Source organism: Nesoenas mayeri (genome assembly GCF_963082525.1).
Source record: "Nesoenas mayeri genome assembly, chromosome: 18".
NCBI lineage: Eukaryota > Metazoa > Chordata > Aves > Columbiformes > Columbidae > Nesoenas > Nesoenas mayeri.
This window is the reverse complement of record NC_137566.1, coordinates 11,073,610-11,079,686: the sequence shown is the minus strand read 5'-3', so window position 1 is coordinate 11,079,686 and position 6,077 is coordinate 11,073,610.

The following is a 6,077-nucleotide window of genomic DNA, read 5'->3' as shown; positions in this document are numbered from 1 at the left end:
GGTTTCCAACTTTGTTATATAAATATCTGAATTTGTGATGCTAAAAAGCAGTCATGAAGACCTTAACTATACCTGGTGACATCTCAGTTATGAATATTTCTTACAGTATATGAAAGAATGGACACAGCTCTTGAAACACTCAGAGTTTTCCACTGTGACAGAAACAGCAGAGGGAGCAAGAGAACATCATTTTCATACAGGTCCTGCATAGGACCCTCCTCCCCCCAAAATGTTTTAAAAGACATTTTTCAGAAGTTCAGCTACTGAAAATGTTGGATTCGTTTCCTAGTGGATGGAAAAATACGTGTTTTCCTCTGTAGTGCCATAATGGTAATTTCAGGTAATTTCTTCATATCACCCAAATTATTTGTCAAAGAAATTTGCCTGCCAGGCGGTAACCACCCCACTGTCTCTGTGATTCTTGGCCAAATTTTCTTCATTTGGGTCAATCAGATTCATCTAAGGTAAGTCATAGTTAACACCTAGAAGGACAATGTAAGAAATTCTATTTAATATATTTCAGTTTATATGTCATTAATTTCCAGGGAAATTACTCTGTTATAGCCGTATCCCTTGTTGCGAGATGAGGAGAGGGAAATGCCACGGGATTGATTTTAGAACCTACTGCCACACTGAGCTTAGTGACTTGTAGTTGGAGAGTTCTTAGGGACTAAGCTACTCACAGGAGTAATCCCAGCAAAAATGGAAACTCTTGGAGTAATCACTGCTTAGATGACTCATCTGTCTTGTGAAATGCAAATTATTTCCCAACACATTCAGTACTTCTGTGCTTACTGGGGATTCTGGACATCAGAAAGGTCCTTTTAGATCTGAATTGTACACAGTGTTTTTCTATTCCTTGGTTGTTTATATACGTGGTGTGCAAGTCTCCAAATGTTCCAGGCTTTTCATCACCCACTAATAGCTTTAGTGGTTCCAGAAAAACACGCACTCGACTGCTGCGCTGTTGTAGTCACTCAAAGGCCAGCGGGCTCTGGATGTGGGGTCCCTGCTCTGCCCAGAGAGCTCTGTATTAGCCCAAATTCATTCTCACATCTCCTACAACAGAGGTGACCGGCCCCGTCTGCCAATCCTGCTGTGGATAAACAGGATTATTATTATTTATTGACATAACAGTGCATCACAGTCAACCTGGCGTCCAGAGTGACCTGCAGAGTTGTGCCTAGTGATGGGCACGGGTCATCGCTGAGGCAGGACCCGCTAAAGTCAATTAAATGAATTCAGTCATGATACTTGTGTTCCTTTTTAATATATTTCCCAGATTAGCCACAACTTCTTTTGTTATGATGGTACACTCAGAATCTGAAATCATCTGGAAACAGAGAAATATTCACTTCGACACATTGAGTTTTTTGTTCGGTGTATTTGGGCAATGTAAAGCCAGAATGTCACACCAAAATTATTTTCTATCTTTGTGTAGCAATGAAAATGCTCAATGGAGGCCCAGCCACTCTCATGAGTCAGTGGGTGGGATCCTGCATGGGTGGAACAATCCCAAATCCTACCAAATCCTACCAAATTATCTTTGGAGTCAGTATTTTGTAATTTCAAAAGCCCCTCCCTGCCAGTTTGGTGTTCAGCACCACGAGCCATCTCGCTGTCCTTGCCTACAGCAGCTCATTTTCAGCCTCTGTAAATGTTCGTGTTTGTGCACGTCTCCTGCAAAATGTGTTCTTAATCTCCCACTGGATTCTTACATCAGAACACACTGAAATTTGGCATGGCCGTCAGTTATTTTCCAGTAAAAAAACCACCTTTTAGGAGTTACATATGCTTTCAATTTTTAAGATATTTAATAATATTTTCACCTCTAATTCGGAGAAATAGCTGGATTTGGCTCTTTCATTCTCCTGGGAACAGAGTCTGGTGTTGCCAATTGCTGGGTCATTACAAAATTCCATTCCTTGTGTTAGATTTGGCTTTTCGAGTTCTGAATGAACTTGGAATTTGGATCCATGTTTAAGCGGCAACTGATTTCCTGGAAAACACTAAACTGAATTAGACACCACAACTCTCGTAAAAAGAATGTTCAAATTTAGAAAACAATAGCAGAGAAATCTTGAGTAAAGATTGTTGTGTTCAACCCTTTCTACCCCAAGAAATATTTGTGACACACAGGTGGTTATTCATAAAATAGTTCTATTTACCCATGTTCATAGCCAGAAGTCATGAAATGCAGATTATTCCTAAAGTGCCACAGTTCAGACTGTATTTCTTTTATTGGCAAACTGAGTTTCTTGCCCACAAAATACAGGCACAGGTAGACATTGTCAGTGGTGTTGTGGAAATTATTCAGATTTATGAAGCATGCTGAAAAATACTACTGGAAAGATAAGCCCAGTGCTATTAGTCACTCTACAACAGCACTGAATTATTGTCTCGGTGAAGAGAGATGCAAGTTAGCACACAGTCAGTCTCTTTCTGTTTCTATCATGTGTAGAAGATCATCTTCTAAACGTCTCCTCTTTTGCTCTTATTAGCAAAATTAATAACTCCTCAAAGGCTTAGTGGAGATTTACCATAGCCTTCAATCTCCCCTCAATTCTTGTCATTAATGAGAATTAATGAAGACATTATTAAAGAAAACTGTTTTCTGTTTCCACTAATTACTCCTACTCAAATATGCTGAGTTTTCTAACACTTGTACAGGTTTCCATAGCACACTGTACAAGTGACCAGAGCTATCGACAGAATATCCATATTTTGCCAGCTGTTTTATAGTCAAAAGATGTTGGATCTTGTTTTCTCATGTTCCACCCAGAGCTCCGAGTGAGTGTGCTGGCAGGCGGCCCGGCGGGCACAGCTCCCGTTCCCAGAGTTCTCTCCAAAGCCTTAAGAGTGGAAATAAGCAGCTAAGAATTTTCCAGCTTAGTTCAGGCTCTGTGCGGTATGTAGCGTCCGTTTGATGGGTGGGTTCTTTTCTGACAAATGCTGAAGAGGTGCCCCAGAACACCTATTATTTGTGGGGCAAGAAAATAAAAATCACTAGGAAGCTGAGGATAATACTGTGTTACAGAGATAAACCTGGAAAAAGTCTTGAGGCAAAGCAGGGATGAAGATAAAAACATTGATTCCTGATGTCTCTTTGAGGATTGCAGTCCAACTTTTCTGGAATTGGGAAACTTTCCATCTCCTGTAATACGAGTTGGGCTGGGACCTCAGGACATCACCATAACAAAGCAGAACAACTGGTAGGAGGCTCAGGCAGATGTAACAAAAACACTTTAAAAGATTTTATTGTAGACGAGATATTGAATTGCGGCAGAGCTGTCAAGTTTGCTGAGGATAACGATGTATCAAATTTCATGATTCTTCATACTTTTTGTTTTAATCTTGAAGATGAATTGATGAAACCTCACCACTAATGTGCTGTGCTCCTATTTCACAGGTCACTTAAGTCGGAAAATAAGTGATAACATGGAAAGTAAAGAACTACTTAAAATCAGAGCTACAAACAGGCAGGAATTTGGACTTGGAGCTCAAGTTCCTAGAGGTACAGCAGCCCCTGGAGACTGGATCTCCTTTTATTAACAAGTTTTCCTTCCTGCGTTTTACCAATTTTTCAGGGTTTCCTAGAACACGTGCACATTTCCAGATAATTTATAATAACTGAGAAGTATGTTTTCATAGAATGAGACATGCCTGTCTCAAGCATCTCTCTGAACTGAGGTTCTCAGCCCTGGAAATACTATTTGTACTTGTTAAGAAAGTTTCTTTTCCCTGGGTTTCCCTTACATGCTATGACTACAGTCCTTAAAACCCTTATAATCTGAGCCTAAATTCCATTTGTAAATGTGTTAAGAAATCTGTTTCATTAAAGTCTCAAGCCTTTGGATTATTTAAAAAATATAATATTAAAATATATTCCTTTATGAGCTTTTTTTCCTTGGATGTAAAAAAATGATTAATCACTTTAAATAGTGCCACAGAGCCCTGCAATGGTGAGTGTTGGTGGAATAGCTCTACAGCAAAAAGCTTCACATGTTAATCTCTCTCTGAGCCACATCCTGTTTTTGGTTAACTGATCTCATAGCGGGGAAATTCAGCAGAGGAAATATCTCTGCTTTGGAAAGTACCAAAAACTTAGCTGTAGTTTCTTTGTGTAATTCAGCACCTTTTAAGACAGAGGTAGGTGTAATAACTCTCGAGAAGTGTCAAAGCAAAAGCGGAGGAGCCAACTGGCGACCCAGAAAGGAGGCACAGAGATGCCCCTTCATCCTGGAACAGCCCTCGACCCCTTGCTGTAACACCAGCCTTTCTGAGATTGTTCATTTACACCTCTTTATGTTCTGAGAGTTTAAAAAGCCACATCCAGAAATATGTTTAAATCTTTTTCAGGAACTAACTCGCATCCTGGCAGGAACCGCCTGTGCCAGGTTAACTCACCGTGAGTTTTAACAGCCCTAATCACAAAGCAATGAAAGCAGAAGTTCCAGGCCGTCCCTCACCCGCCCGGCCCGGGCTGCTCCCCTCGGCCCGGGGCTCCCGGCCCCTGAGCGGCGCTTCGGGCTCCCGCTCCTCCCGGCCTGAGCGAGGCAGCAGTCGCCGAAATTCAGCCGAGCCGCCCGGCTGCGTTTCCTCTGCCGCCGGTAACGCCGGCGCGGCCGCTCCGCTCCGCGCCCCGCGGCCGGGCCCGCCCCGCCGCCCTCCCCGCAGGGCTGCACCGCCTCCGGGTGGAGGGCTCAGGTAAGGGGAGCGGGAGGGAGGGGGAGCGGGCCCCGCGGCCTGGGCGCCTCCCGGCCCCGCGGGGGTACCCTGGGGGCACCGCCCGGCCCCGAGCTGTGCGGCGACACCGGCCCCGGGGATGGGGCTGGAGCGTCAGCCGAGCCGGGGCCCGCCGGAGCCGCTCCCCGCCCCGGGTTTGCCGGGGGTTACGGGTGTGAAAGCCCCGGGGGGCGGCCGGAGGGCTCCCGAGCCGCCGGGCTGTGCCGGCACACGCTGGTTCCAGCGGGGGAGCGTCTGCCCGGCCGCCCCGGTACCAACCCGCGGTGCCCCCGGTACCAACCCGCGGTGCCCTTGGCGCAGCTTCAGCGACTCGCGGGTGCGCGTTTAGTGCTGCCGGGTTTGATTTGTGGTTCCCGGCAGGTTGGGAACCCCCTGGATTTGGTGCTAAAGTCCCCATCAAATGCCTGGAGAAGCCAAGTGGATTGTCTAAGCCAGGCAACAGCAAATGGGTGTTTTAAACCCGGGGATGCCCTGTTACTGCATGGCAACCACGCTGTCTGTGCCTGGCCTCGCTTCGTTTTTCTAGACACTTGTTAGTGTTCTTTTTGATGGTGTGTCAGTACTGTTAGGGGAAAAAACAGATTTAAAAGGCACTGTTATGTTCAAACTGCACCAGGTGCCTGCGTGAAAACCTTTCTTGAACTTTCTGGGTGACTGTGGAGACACCAGAATCAGTTGCAGTTCTGTTTCCAAAAATATTCAACTGCGCAGCTCTTCTTACCCCAAACTGATATTGAACGTGCATGGCACCTTGGCACGCGTGGCTTGAGGTTGATCTGCTTGGAGCACAAGCACTAAGCTTTTTGTGGACTTGAGATTTCCATTTCACCGCTAGTTTCATGACTTCAGGAAAGGCACTGTAAACACATCGGTTGTTACATCTATAAAGTGTAATCATGAATTTTGGCTGCTGGGAACTGAAGGTAGTTGGGGATTTACTCTACAGGAAATAATCCTGTGTGATGTGGACTGATGGGATTGTAGCTCTAAGGCGATGACAACACTTACTTCATCTTTTTACAAGCTAAAAAACTCTGGAAAGAAAACCCCAAGGCTTCATTTTAATATATTGTCCATTTTCATGTTGTGTTTGAGGGAAATTTTAAATCTGTATGGTAATTTCCTGCTGGTACCTAGTCAAACCCCACTGTGGCATTTAGTCACACATGTCAGCTACAAGCTCAGTTGAACAGATCACTCCATCACTGCACAGGTTTGGAGCTGCTTCTGGACTTCGATGCCTGATATACTTTCTCACATCAAAGGGACTGTGTGTCTGCTTGTTTGAGCACCTTTTTTTTTCCCTTATCTCTGACAGTAGTTTATTTCAG